General features: G+C 34.5%; 1 pseudogene; it reads right to left on the bottom strand.

Moving 5' to 3' along the window:
- LOC119511234 overlaps positions 1-12,374 on the bottom strand; it is a 48,833-nt pseudogene extending 36,459 nt beyond the window's left edge.
- Positions 12,375-15,709: the final 3,335 nt, after the last annotated feature.

The raw sequence follows: 15,709 nt of genomic DNA, 5'->3' as shown, positions 1-15,709 counted from the left end.
GGGAATGGGTGGGGATGCGGAATGGGAAGTTAAGGCTTAAAATGTACAGGGTTTCTGCTTGAAATGATGGAAATGTTCAGGTAATGGATGGTGGTGATGGTGGAACAGCATTGTGAACATGATTAATAGCACTGAAATATATATTTGAATGTGATTAAAAGGGGAAATGTTACATTGTATAAATGGCAACAGAATAAAATATTTTTAAAATCTGTGGAACTGATCAGAAGAACATGGCAGCATAGAGAGGAGTGGAAGCTAGTTAGTCCCCCTGGAATAACTAATAAACAACCAGGAATAACTAGTAAATAATCTGGAATAATCTCTGGGGGACAAACGTGACTGACCACACATCATACACCAAAGTGAATTGGGAGGAATTCCTGAGATAACAGCATAAAATCTGTAAGTAAAATCTGCAGACCCAAACTGAGAGCCCTTCCCCAACGGCAGCCCAAACTCCAAAGCCTCGCTGTGCTAGAGAGCAGCACTCTCTGAACAAGTGAATATACCTCAGCCCAGCTCCAACTGAGGTTTTAATTAACAAACGTGGACTGCTCAGTACCAGCTATGAGTCCCCAACAAGCAGACAGAGGCTTTTGGTGATGACTGAACTTGGAGAGCTGGAGAACCTCTCTGGGAGGGAGGGGGAGCCCAGAGGACCAGGTGCTGTCTCTGGCTGATGGGTGAAACTGAAGGTGGCCACAGACTGGCCTGAAGGGGGGCTTTCTGTCCCTTTTTCGGCTCAGTGGAGAAAGCCTCAGCCATTTTCAGTTCCCAGCATTCTGACCCAGACAAAGGTGGAGATAGCAGAGTCAGAGAGACTATTCAAATGCAAATGATATCTCCCCAGGGGGTGTATCTTCCCTAAGAGGAAAGAGGTGGGGCCCAGCTCTACTACCTGCCTTCTATTCAGAAGCAGACCCCAAAGCCTGGGGGAAAACAGCCATGTGCCACACCTCCTTACACCAGTCTGGAGCTATAGGCTGAGAGGTGCCACCTGCTGGGCAGAAAAACAGTGATTTAAAAGCCTCTAGCTTAGTGAGAGAAGCCGGATCCAAACAGCTATATGTTGCATAATTCCATCTATATGACATTTGGAAAAGGCAAAATCACAGAGGAAGAAAAGAGATCAGTGGCTGTCAGAGATAAAAGAGTGAGGAGAGGAGATTTTGACCATACACAGAGGTGGCACAAGGGGGCCTTTAGTGGTGATGGAAGTATTTGGTATCACAACTGCAGTGGCAGATACATGATTCTATGCATTTGCCAAAATTGCAAATGGCAAACTGAATTTCAACCCAAATAGAATTTAAACTAACAAACAAACCTAATTGAATACAAAATGGATTATTTAACAACACTGAAAGGGGTAGAGAAAAGAACTCACATAAATAATCTCGGCTAAAAAATTAATTAATTAATATTTAAAATAACTGTAAGCAAATATTGTATTACCTTCTCTAAAGGTGTTTCTTCCAGGTGTATAGGTTAGCAATTTGGAGACCACTTCATGTGTGTACCAGGACAGAACAAATAAGAATAAATGTATTGTAGATAATGACAGCCAGGTTTCTCCCTGTCAGGGAAAGAAGTTACAAGTAAGGAAAGGGAGAAGGCTAGAATAAAACAGTTGATGCTGGATTGGAATTGAAGATATCAACATGGACTTGTGTTTTCTTAATATATATACAGATGGATAGAGAAATAGACACATATGTGTCTATACATAGGTTAAAAAACACATATATTTTGAAACTCTGTCCAGAGAGTCCTACAAGCAGCAACACCCAGTAGCAAGGAGCTCACCTGGCATCCAGATCTTGGTTTATAAATACCATTCTCCAATGAAAGGAACCAGGGCACCATGGGGAAGTGACTAATCCCAAGACTGGGGTAAAGACAATATAAGAAGTGCCAGAAGAATTCTGTGGTGCCAGAAAAGAAGGAAGTTCTCTCAAAAGGATTGGACCATGTCAAAAAAAATCAGAAAAACACAGGAGGCAACCTGAAAGAACTCCCAATGGACAAAGCTGGAACCACTTGAGCAACTAAATAAATATTGGTAGTTTATATTTGGATTATAACCTATTGTGCCAGTTTGGATGTACTATATCCCCCCAAATGCCATGTTCTTTGATGCAATCTTGTGGGAGCAAATATATTAGTGTTGATTAGATTGTAATTCTTTGATTGAGAGTTTCCATGGAGATGTGACTCATTCAGCTGTGAGTGAAACATTTGATTGGATAATTTCCATGGAGGAGTTATCCCACCCATTCATGGTGGGTGTTTGTTGGATCACTGGAGTCCTATAAAGGAGTTCACAGACAGAGGGACCTCAGAGCAACTGAGAGTGACATTTTGAAGAAGAGCTGCAGCTACAAGAGGACAAAACACCCCAAGAGCAACATTTTGGAGAACGACATTTTGAAACGCCATCTGGGAGCAAGCAGACACGAACTACGTGTCTTCTGAGCTAACAAAGGTTTTCCGAAGGCCAATGGCCATCCTTCAGTGAAGGTACGCCTTACCTTGCACACTTCATAGCCTTCAGACTCTAACTTTGTAACTAAATAAACCCCCTTTGTAAAAGCCAATCCATTTCTGGTGTTCTGCAAAACAGTAACATTAGCAAACCAGAACACCTATAAAATAAATAACTGCCCATGAATCCATACAGATATAAAAGAATGAATAAATAATCAATTTGGGGAGAAGGGGCAGCTGTCCCTCAAGAAGAAAACCAGTTATTAAATATATAAGACATGAGGGAAATATAAATTCAACATTAAAACACTATATTCACAGTTCTTGCAGACAAGTTCCACCAGTGGATTTTAAATCAATGGATGAAAGGCTGAGCAGAAATGTGATTTTCATTTACTCAATCTCCTTTGGGATATTTATTTATTGCAAATGGATAAATGGTAACTTTATAGTGGAGAAACTTGGCAAACACCACCTGAGCCAAGTTATCAAGCTAAGGCCGACAGTAATTGGAATAAGAGAGAGTGACATCATTTGCCCCTTGATATGGGTAGGGTACATCTTGATAAAAATATATTCCTTAGTCTAATCATGAGAACATTCCTGATATACTGAAATTGAGGGATACTACACAAAGTGTCATGGTCATAAAAGACAAGGAAAGGCTGAAGAACAGTTGCAGATTGGAAGGGACTAAGGAGACAGGACAATTAGATGTAATGTGGGATGTAAGATTGTTGGATCTCGAAAAGAAAAAGGACTTGTCAAAAAACTTATGAAATTTGAATAAAATCTATAATTTTATAAATGGTAGCATGCCAATCAGAATTTTTAAGTTTTCATAATAGTTCCACAGTTATGCAAAATGTTAACATTAGGAAAAGTGGATGAAGCCCATGTGGGAACTCTCAGTGTTATTTTTGCAAGTCTGAAATTATTGCAAAATGAAATATTAAAAACTATATATATGATAAAAAGTTATGACGAGTAATAAATATATTAGATGCACTGCTCATGTACATACATGGATCTATCTCTAACGTTACTTGTGCTATATCTGGGCTTATTTGTCACTATACCCCACTATTAAGAGATTTTTTTAGGGTTATGAGGGGGTTCAATGGTTTCTTATTGAGTAAATAGATGGATTAATGACTAAATAGATAAATGGACTGATACTAGTTTAAGAATCTAAAGTTACCATAATATGCTATAATGATTTTAATAGTCTAGAAGAGAGAAGATATTAGAAGCAACTATTTTAAAATATTTAAAATGCTTGTATATTTATTCTGGGTACAAAGCACAGTTCCTATAATCTTAACTAATGTAACAGCTCTTCCTGTAATAGAAGTATAAAATGACCTGGAAAATCAAAGAGCAAACTGTATATGTCAGAGAGCAAAAGAGGAAAAACACTCTCTAGCCAAGCTGACTGGCTGAAGGTGCCTGGAAATCGGGGGTGACATGAGGGTAATCAGAAGTGCTCCTCAGTGGAAGGGTAAGAACAATACTCTGTGTGGTCTGGAGACAAGAAGATGCATAATGGGTAGAAAAGTGGGGTCATGAATTTAAATTTAATATAAAGAGGATTTTCTGACCATTAAAAATATTTGAAAGTACACGGGCCACCTCAGCGGAGAAAGAAATCTCCTGATACAGGACTTAACTGTTTCTTAAGGACCTCTGGATACAACGGAAGGTAAGATTCGGTTTTCTTTAAGGGCACAAATAATTCTGAGATTCTAAGATTCATTTAGACAATTTGCAGAAGCAATCTACAAAAACAACTCTGGTCTTGATACCACAGGAGGCCTGGAGCATCCTGGCCGCAGGCAGGTAGAGGGTGAAGGACTTGCCTGGGGTAAACTTGACGTAGTTGGGTTTAGTTCACCCAAAACAAAACAAAATCAAAAACAAAAAAGAAGTCATCCACCCTTCTAGTCCTCCTACTATTAAAAAAAAAAAAAAAAGCAACTTGTTAGTAAAATGATAGTTAAAGTAGATATCATAAACAATTGTTTCTGTCTTACTTGGCTGCATAAGTTCTCCCTTGCTATCTAGTACCTTCTGAGTGATAACTCTTTTTGATAATCTGCCTAGTATTTGATTAATCTTCACGTTAAGATGCTTTTTTGAATCTTCCCCCTTTCCAGTCTACGGCCAAGAGAAGGCTATGCCTCACTCCTGACACAAGTTTCTGGATATTTCAGGCATACCTCCGCCCAGGACACAAAACCTCCACTATCTCAAAATCTTTCCTTAGGAGGAAGCTACTTTAATGTTCATTGCTTGCCTTCCATAAGTAACTTTCTCTCCAAAATGTGTTTTAATCAAAAGAAGAAACATGAAAGAATGAGTGAACAAATATATATTGGTGCAGTAAAATTAACATGTCTGGTCATCATTCAAAATTATTACACAAATATGCAATTGTTTTTCATGAAATTCAGCACTCATTTATTGAAACCTACTCTGCCTAACTAAAGCTGTAACACAATAATTATTAGCAGGAATTAGAAAATCATTAATGATTGAAGTAGAGTTCCAGTAGCCACCAGCCTGTAAAAATACTGATGTCACTAAAGTTGACTTGAAATGAATTCTGTGTGAAAGACACTTTAGTTTACATGGCACTTTAGTACTTAGCCAAAATGTACATGTATGTTAAAACCAATAATATGATCTCCTATTTAAAGAAGATAAAATGTAAATAAATGGAGATAGATTTATCACTTTTTTGGCTGCAAATGGATTAAAAATCCAAGTCTGTGGCCAATATTAGTAAGTTCCATGTGCTTAAAACACTCTGCTGTGAAAAAAGTAGATTTTCTCTCTTCCTCTCATAAGCCTGCAAATAACGGCTGATAAAATAACAGAACTTGTGAGTCTAAACCTAACGTCACAAATACCTCTGAAAACCAAAAGTTTCTTACTACAGAAAGAACAGATAAAGATTCTATAGTAACATGACTTGCACAGGTCATTTATCTCAATTATTATATATCTCAATAAATGATATTTTAGAATGTCTATTTTTATTAATATTTTAGGAACATTACTTATAGAAGTTTGAAGGCACCTACCCTTCCCTGTAGAAAATGCATAGATAATTAATGCAAGACTTCTGCCCCGAAAATAACTCACAGCCTGGTGGTCACCCAGAGCGAATAAAGTTACTGAAATAAATACAAGTAGAGTAAAATCTAAAATCTGATATGGAGGCAAAATGCCACCTGGATGTGGCAGAAGTATTGAATGGTCAGAACATGGTTTGAAACTAAAATGTAAGGATTATGTTGCAATGTTTGGTCGTTTGTTTTATATCTTGGTTTTCATGGTTCTTTTTCAATATTAAGTTGGTCGCTCCTGAATATATGGGGGGAGGAGCCCATTAAAGTTATTTCTGAGGCCAATTTTGAAGTCTTTTAAATGGGTAGACTATGCATATGTGGGAAAACAGAATGTTCATGTATAGCTAGAGGTTCCTCAGAGAAAATAAAATTGTATTGTTTTCAACAAGATTACACCCTGCCCACCTGCCAAAATATCAGCGTGTCTTTAATACTCGACTGTGTCTCCCTCAGGCGGCTAAGAGATTCGAGTGATGCGGATTTTACCATTATAGTTAAGACTCTGTCAGCATTTCTGTTGCAACTCTTTGCTGATAATGGTTTACAACTTAGTCATAAAATGTCCTTTCTCTTTGAGGTTAAAAACAAAATAAAATAAAAAACAAATCAAATAACAAATCCTGGGCTTATAGTTCCCAGAAGGAAGAGAACTATTTTTTTTAAAGTGATTTTTAAAGTTGGATATTTTGAATTTTGAACATCTTTAAAATAATGTTTTAAGGACATTTTCTCCTTCAGAATTTCCAAAGGAGGATATTTTTAATATGCATTGAAGCTTAGCTGAGGAATAATGACTTGAATCTGGGTTTGTATCCAGTGTTTTATGCTAACTGAAGTTTAAACCTGCATTTCAAAGGTATTTTCTGTCACAATAATGGTAATGATTGATTTAATCTCATCTAAGAATCTTCTAAATATAAGACAACCCTAGGATAACTATCAAAATCTAGTCCCTAAAAGTTACATTCCAACTAGTTGTATTTTAAACTGTGAGATTCCTTATATCAATTTTCCACATAATCTTTATTTTGATTAATTAAAGGAAAATAGGCACTTTTAAAAATATTCATGTTATATTGAAGATGTATCTTTTGTTGCATTGCAAGCTATCTTGTGGTTTAGGAACCCACAACCTGAAGAAGGTGGAAATTAGTGAATGTTCCTAAACAGAATTTCATTTGCTTTGTTATGCTAGAGGAAGTTGATCACAAACTCTACAGTCCTCTGAAATAAGCTATCAAAATAATAGCAATGGGGATATATTTCCCAGGACGGAATTCTGTTTGTTCTTGTATTTCTAGAACTGAGTATGTATCAGCAGCATAAACAATCATGGAACGCCTCCGGATTAATCCTTTGCTAATTTTCAGACCCTTTCATTTCTCCCTCAACAAATGAAATGATTTGGAGATGTCAGCTACTGCATGGAGAAAAATGTGCCTTACAGGGTGGAGGTAGCCCCAATAATAATCTTGGCTCTTCCAATAGGACACTTGGACTATTTGCCTACTAACCATTTTTCAATATGAATGAGGCCCCTTTCCTTTGTCTCTGATTGCTTTGTGAACTCTACATAGCCATGATCAGCTCAAGTGAGAATTCTTCATTTCCTTGTTTACCTTTCATATTAGATTGAAAGTGTTTTAAGGTCATGATCCATGTCTTCCATCTCTTTATGCTATGACATTTTATAAATACGTATTGAATAAACGGATGGAATAAAACTTTCCATAGTTTGAGCATCATGCCCATTGGTTTATCTGTTGAGTTTGAACAAATTTCTGCATCATGGATTTTGTCCCCTTTATTGCACATAAAGATATGTTTTTTTCTCTATTATTAAACACACACATACAAACATACACATATGTAAATGAAGGACTCTTTTACAATTCCCTTCTAATGGAGGAGTGTATTCTTACTTTAGTCAGTCTCTTAATGGTCACTGATCTTTTTTTCTATCTCTTATATATGGATTATATTTTCTTTGTTTTTTTTGTAAAGGGACCTGACATAGGTATACTCTTTTTACTTCCTGTTTAAGTTAGTTGATCCTATTTTTTTGAAAAAGTAATAACTCTAAAAACATAAACAGAAAAATGGAGAAATTCATGTTATGATTTCTTCTCCAGGTTTCCCAAACAAAAAATTGGTTTTATTGCTATAATCTGCAATTATATTATTCTATTTCTCTTTTCTGGTCTCATATTCATGAATATAACTATTATCCTATTACTGGTTCTTCATTATAAATCCTTTCTATTTTTTCCACTGATCCTTTCATTTCTCAGCTTTATGAACGCTGGGAAGAGCTTCTCGAGTTTGTGCTCCACATGACTAGCTTAATTTTTTCCTTAATGTCAATTTTACATTTTACTGCTTTAAACACAGATTTTGGTTCTACAATTATATCTTTATTTTCCATGCAATTTTACTTTATTTAAACTCAGTGAGCTCAATTTCATCTCAGAGTACAAGCTAAACATTTATCCTCTCATTTTCATCTTTTACTTCCTAGAGTACATTTCAACATTTTTATTGAATGCATTATACATGCTTTTTAACATTTACTCTGTTCATGTACTACTATTACAATTATCCTCTTTCTCTGCATTTGTTTTATTTTGTCTCTTTATGCAGATTTTTTCATGAACTCATAGCAAGATTTCTTTGTTTTCTTCTCCTTTAGTAATAAGTTTCTAGTCATGAAGTCTTTCATAAATGCTCAGTTTTTAGATATTTCTTGATTCCCTTGGTGTTCACCTCATTGCCACTTGAATCCCCTCCTAATAGCTTAAGCTAAAGGTCTGCTTACTGTAAGTATTCTAAAATCAAAAGTATAATACATTGCAGTCCTTAGTTAAATGTGGATCCATTGACCTACTGTCTAATTGTCTTAGAGACAGTGGGTACTGTGGTGTTGTTTTTTCCTTGGATACTAATGAGAATTAACTAGAGAAGAAAACAGGGATTCAGAGGCCACATATGTTTACCTCAATAAATGTTAAAATGCAACCATCTTATACATATATATGTATGTACATGTGCCTATGTGAATAGGTATTTGTATGTATGTACATATATAAAGATAATTTTCTCTATCCATGTTCACTCTGCACTACATGACAGTTGACAAAACCCTACAAATCCTTAAAAAAACTATTTATTCATGGGAATTTGTCTTTTTAATAATTTCCTGAGTGGGGTTTCTTCAAAGGTAAATGAATGAATGAATACATATTTAGTCCATACATGTATAGAGTTTTCTATATGTATATGTATATATATAACAAGAAATTTATATATATGAAATTTATGTATATATAATATGAACTTTATATATATACATACATATATACATACACAATTTCTCTTATAACATAGAAGGGGAAAAAAGAGAAACTACTGTCAAAAGATGTAAATGCAAGGAAGAACATCTAATCAACCAGGAAAGAAAATTAAGACTGGAGTTGAAATAATTCCTTTAGTTTGACAATGGATATCCTGAAATGTCCCAGGATGGTTATGGATATAGCTCATCTAAATGCCAGGCCAAATGAAGAGTCAGTATAAGATTTATCTAAGAGAATGTGAATTTTTCATTTCTTCTACATGTCAAAGACAGGCAGATTTCATCAAATGAATAAAGGTACAAACTTTTTATTCCTAAAAGCAATTCATTTATTTATTGAATAGCAAAGTGAAAGACAAAATACAACTTCTCCATGTTTAATAAAATTCATGCAAGTTACTTTTTAATTCTACTTTTCTTCTGATTTTGTTAAAATGTATTGTAACTAACAAACAAGTTTCAGTCTACAGAATGTATAAATATAAACAAACATTTCTGTATTTGAAAATAAAAGAAAGAAAACAATGAGCCCAAGAGCACCATTCCTTTGACAAACATTTTAGTCCTTCTGAAGGTCACAACAGTATCCATAACTTAATAAAGATTCATATTAAAGTCAATAATATTTAAATATAAAAAAATATTTATGTAAAAATCATCACTTTCCTACCTTCTCTCCACTCTGTTCTGTTTTGCATAAAATGTACTTGTAAAGTTTAGGACAGTATATATGTTTTATATAATGCACTTTAAGAGTTAAATTTGAGGGGAGAGGATTCTCAAATAATTTCAGGAAATTTGAACCAACATAATTCATTTTTCACAAATGTGTTTCTTCTTCTGATACAAAAAAAAAAAAAAAAAAAAAAAAAAGAAAAAGAAAAAACAGAAAACCCTGCAGCTGGTAATGCATAATTAAATCTGGGAAATATTTCATTCTATCCTGCAAAATAACCCAATAACCCAATCTCCTTCTTAGAGTTTAATATATAATGAGTTCACAAAGAGGAGGAAAAATAAACTATTATATCACAACACACTTAAATGAATGCCTTAATTCAGCCTGCATTTTGTTTGTCCAATCACCCCTTCATTTTATTATTAATCTCTCACTATCTTCCATAGTGAGTGTTTAATATAATCCTATACAAGGGCACTTACAGAAAGCAAAGCAATTAGGTAAGCAATAGTTTGAGCTTTTAGGCAGTTTTTATGAGACAAAATATATACACATATACACACACACACACATAGCTTCTTGACTGTGGCCAATTAATACTGTTGATGCCATGTTTATTAATTATTAAGTTCCTCTTCTGAACATGGCCTTATGCTGGGCAGTGTGTCCTTTGCAATGAGTAATGTCTCCATCTTGCTCTCAAAGTGCTCATGGTATTAAAGAAAAGATAAAAAATATACTCAATTAACAACAGCATAGGGCAGAAAGTGGTAAGCACCTGAAAGAAGGTAGCACAAAATGCAGATAGAGTGTAGAAGAGGGAGGTCTCCTTGTCCTACAAGAATGAATGAAATCTTCCTGGAAGAATTGGCATTCAAACAGTGTTGATGCACGGGTAAGATTTGGATGAATAGATGTAGGAAAATTGCATTCCAGGTACAATGGAACACATTAATAAAGAAACAAAAAATGGTAAATGTTTTAGAATAAGCTGCTTGTGAACTTTAGCTGGAGTATTTGTATGGAGCTCAATGGGTGTGGAGCCAGATAGTGTGAGATTATGAATGCCAAGCTAAGGGGTTGATATTTATTTGGAATCTATGTACAAAAAATGGAAAATAAATAGACGGGGATTAATGTTCTTACATCAATATTAGCATATGTGTTTTCTGAAAATGTGTTTTCTTTATAAAGGTCAAAAATATATAAAATAGAATGCATCTTTTGTGGGTGGAAAAATTTTTTAAATAGTTTAGTTTAATTAATAGTGTATCAAGTGACATCTGGAAGAGAAAGTCTAAGGCAAAAATCAATGAGAAACAAGATTACACTCATAGTGAATAGAGAAAAAAATGAAAAATGTCCATGAACGGTTGTTGGGAGAAGTCAGGAGGAAAACAAGGGAGGTTTAGGATCAAGGAGAAGAAAATAATAAAGAATGATAAAGAGGACAAAATTGTGAGGGAAAACCAAGATGTAAGAAAGAAAGAAAAAAGGTGGTGAGAGCAATAATAGTAAACAGAAAGAGAGAGACAAAAGGGAGCAAGAGCAAGGACTACAGAACACATTAAATAGGGGCAAATAAAAAGAAGAAAACAAGTTAACACCAAGAAATGGAGTATAAAGTAGCTTAGAACAGAAAATTATGGAGGACATTAAACTCTGATGGAGGGAATAATATATATACTTGTTTATAAAATGTTAATCAGCTAATTTGTCATGATCAATTCAATGTTCAAAAATAAACTAGCATTCTATATTAATTGAGATAGTTTGCAGACTTTATGTTTATCAATAAAAATTCAAAAATATTTTTTAAAAAAAGAAAAACTTTTGGGGGACACACAGGTGGTCTAGTAATTAGATCTAGAATATTAATTAGAAAGCTATTTGCATTTCTATCCACAGGCAATAAATTAATGATACCCATAGGTAGTCATTTGATAATATTTTAATCTTACTATAGTATAAATAACTACTTAATCACACAAGGGTGGGCTGGATGAGCAGGTGGAAGGAATAAGAGTTCCTAAGAGAAAGATTTATTTTACTTTAGTCAGCAGAACTCTGGAAACAAATGTGAAGTGTGAAATGCCCTTCTTCCTAATTATAACAAGTTATAAAATACAATATAAAGTTAACAGAGATGAAAAGGTTCTTGTAGATGAACTAAGAGATTTTTCAAATAGAAAATTTTGCAAAAATGCAAAATTTTTGCAAATGCAAAAAGATTCTGGGGGGCACATATAGTCCTGGATTATGCTATTACTTATATATATTTTTAGATGAGTTCTGAAAGGATTTGTGGGTTATCTGAAGATAGATACCTACTACTATGTTTCCAGATGAAGGGACAGTCAAAGCCAAAATGATGAGAGGCTTCCAGTTGACTAAGATGGTGGCATAAGCTGCTATAGGGTGCTGTTCCCCCACAAAATCTTTGAACAACTACCAAAACCTAGAAGAGCCATCTTCCTCAAAACTCTAGAAAATAATTAAAGGATTTCAATAAATGTATTTTCTTGTGCAAGTGCTGCACAAGAAATACAGCTTTAAAAAGAGTAGGAGAAGCTCATGGTATCTTGCTGGCCCTTCTTCTAACCCCTCTCTGGCTCAGTGTGGCACCCACCTGCACTGCCACTGTGGGCCCCTGGCCCTGATCTGGAAGGAGCAGAGTAACCCCCACATCCACACTGCAGTCCCTGGACACAGGTGCCATTCTAGCTGGTGGCAGCCTGTAGGAAGGAGTCAGAACACCATCTCTGGCTCACCTTCCCAGAACTTGTCCTGCAGGCAGAAGCAGCTTGCAGAGAGTTAAACCACTGGATGAAACAATTAAGTCAAAGCAGCTCCAGAAAAAGGATCACCTGCTTTAAGACATAGAATAAAGTACCAGGAGGACAAGAAAGTCTACTTCTTAGGAAGTAGAGGGGACATTTGAATTCCTGTAATCAGGGAAATTCCTAAGGACAGGAATAAGCCCAAGCCCAGGACAAGACCCAGGGTGAGAAAAGACTGAGAGAACACTGCATTTCACATTCCTCTTGAGCTGATTTTCTTGATGGGAAGCTTAACTCTGAAGAACACCAGCCAAAGCAGAGCCAATTTGAAAACACTGTAAGAAGTGTTTTTGGCATTTGTTTGTTTTTGTTAGCTCCTGACATTCAAGGAAATCTCTCTCATATTGCTATCTGGATACAAACTTAAGGAGTTAACATTTTAAGGTTTTAAAATATACAGTATGCAACAGAAAATTACAAGGCAAACAAAGAAAGAGGAAATGATGGCCTATCCAAAGGGACAAGATAAAAATCCAGAAACAATCAATGAAGAAGACTGGATTTAGGACATAAAGAACAAAGACTTAAAAAAAATGTTCCTCAATATGCTAAAAGAGAAAGATAAAGTAAAACACAGAGAATGAATGAAGTGTATCAGAAAAACAAAAAGGGAAACTATGAAAATCTCAATAAAGAGAGGGAAATTTTAAAAAGGAACCAAACAGAATTACTGGAGTTAAAGACAATAGTAACTGAAGTGAAAAATTCCTTAGAGCATTTCAACAGCAAATTGGAAATAGCAGAAGAGAGATTCAGTGAACTCAAAGACAAGACAATTGAAATGATTCAGGCTGAGAAACAGTAAGCAAAAGAATTTTAAAAAACATAAATAGAGCCTAAGGGATCTCTGAGATCCATCAAGTATACCAATATATGTATTATCGGAGTCACAGAAGGAGAAGAAAGAGAGAAATTGGGTAAAAGAAATAAAGGCAAAAAACTTTCTAAACTTGAGAAAAGATATGAATATACACATTTAAGAAGACCAATGAACCCCAAACAGGACAAACATGAAAAGAACAATGCCCAGATACATAGTCAAACTGTTGAATGCCAAGGACAAGGAGAGATCATATCATGCAATAGTGTGATGCAATACAGTATCATGAACATAGTAACCATAAGAGAGTTGGGGTAGTTATATTAATATTGATAAAATAAACTTTAAATATCAAATTTGTAACAAGAGACAGGTCACTATCTAATGATAAAGGTGTCAATTCAACAAGACATAACAATTATAAATATATACGCACCTAATGGCATAGCTCCAAAATATATGAAGCAATATTTACAGATATAAAGGGAGAAATAGACAGCTGTACATAAATAGTAGACTTCAAGATACCATTTTCAACAACGGAGAGAACATCTAGACAGATTATGAATGAGGAAATAGATGGACTTCAGTGATACTATAAAAAACAATAAACATTCATTTCTAGTGCACAAGAATCATTCTCCAAGACAGACCATATGTTAAGTCACAAGAAGTCTCAATAAACTGAAAAATAATGTAATCATACAATGTATCTTTCCAGTCCCAGTGGGATGAGACTAGAAATTAATGAAGGGAGAAATGAATATTCACAAATATGTGGAAATTAAACAACACACTCTTAAACAACTAATGGGTTAAAGCAGAAATCACAAGGAAATTAGGAAATTTCTTGAGGCAAATAAAAATGAAAACACAGCATACCAAAACCTATGGGATTCAGCAAAGGCAGTGCTGAGAGGGAAATTTATAGCTCCAGATGCTTCATTAAAAAAGAAGAAATATTTTAAGTCAGATACCTATCTTCACAACTGGAGAATATTTAAAAAGGAAGAGCAAACTACACCCAAAACAAATGAAAGGAAAGACATAACAAGCTAAGAGCAGAGATGAATGAAGCAGAGAACAAAAACTAGTAGAGAGAATTAATGAAACCAAGATGGTTCTTTGAATAGATCACCAAAATCAACAAACCTTTAGCTGGACTGACAGAAAAAAAAAGAGAGAGGGCACAAACAACTGAAAGCAGTAATGAATGGGGAGACATTACCACTGACCCAAAGAAAATTATATATGAGGATACTACGAACAACTGTATGCCAACAAATTAGACAACCTAGATGAAATGGACAAATTTGTGGAAACACACAAACTACCTACATTGATTCAAGAAGAAATAGATCTCAACAGACCAATAACAAGTAAAGAGATTGAATGAGTCATCAAAAACTTCCCAACAAACAAAAGCCCAGGACCAGATGGCTTTAACAGTGTATTTTACCAAATACTCACAGAAGAATAAACTCCAATCCTGCTCAAATTCTTTGAAAACATTGAAGAGGAGGGAACAGATCCTAACTCATTCTAAGAAGCCAACATCACCCTAATACCAAAGTCAGATAAAATACTACAAGAAAAGAATATTAAAGACCAATATCCCTTATTAATATAGATGCAAATTCTTCACCAAAATACTAGCATACCGAACCCAACAGCACATTAAAAGAATTATACATGATAATCAAGGGGACTCGCATATGCAAAAGTGGTTCAACATGAGAAAATCTACTAATGTAATAAACCACTTTAATTGAATGAAGAAAAAAAAAAGAAACACATTCAAATTGATGTGGAAAAGACATTTGACAAAATCAAGCACCTCTTCTTGATAAAAAACACTTAAGAAAGTAGGAACAGAAGGAATGTGATTAAAAGGGGAAATTTTAAATTTATATATGTTTCTAGAATAAAAATTAAATACAAATTTAAAAAACCATAGTACTGCACAACACAGTGACCCTCAGTGTAAACTATGGGCTATAGTTTATAGCACAATTATAATAATATTGTTTCATCTATTGTAACAAAAGTACCACACAAATGCATACTGATAATGATGGGGAAAACCGTGTGTAAGGGAGAAGTTATATGGGAACTCTGCATAATCTGCAGGATTTTTCTGTAAAATGACAACTTTTCTAATGAAAATTATTTAAAAAAACAACATAAAAAAAGAAAGTGATTAGACAATCTATGGAGTGAGAGAAAATAGTTGCAAACCATATATCAGATAAGGGCTTAATATTCTGAATATATCAAGAAATTTACAATGCAAAAACAAAAAAGAAAAAAAAAATGGTTAAAAAATGGGCATAGGACTTGATTACATTTCTCCAAAGAAAATATACAAATGGCAAATAAGCACATGAAAACATG

This window comes from Choloepus didactylus, chromosome 16 (genome assembly GCF_015220235.1).
Source record: "Choloepus didactylus isolate mChoDid1 chromosome 16, mChoDid1.pri, whole genome shotgun sequence".
In the NCBI taxonomy this organism is placed as follows: Eukaryota; Metazoa; Chordata; class Mammalia; order Pilosa; family Megalonychidae; genus Choloepus; species Choloepus didactylus.
Note: the sequence above shows the minus strand (reverse complement) of the source record. Positions and strands in the feature narration are given on the sequence as shown.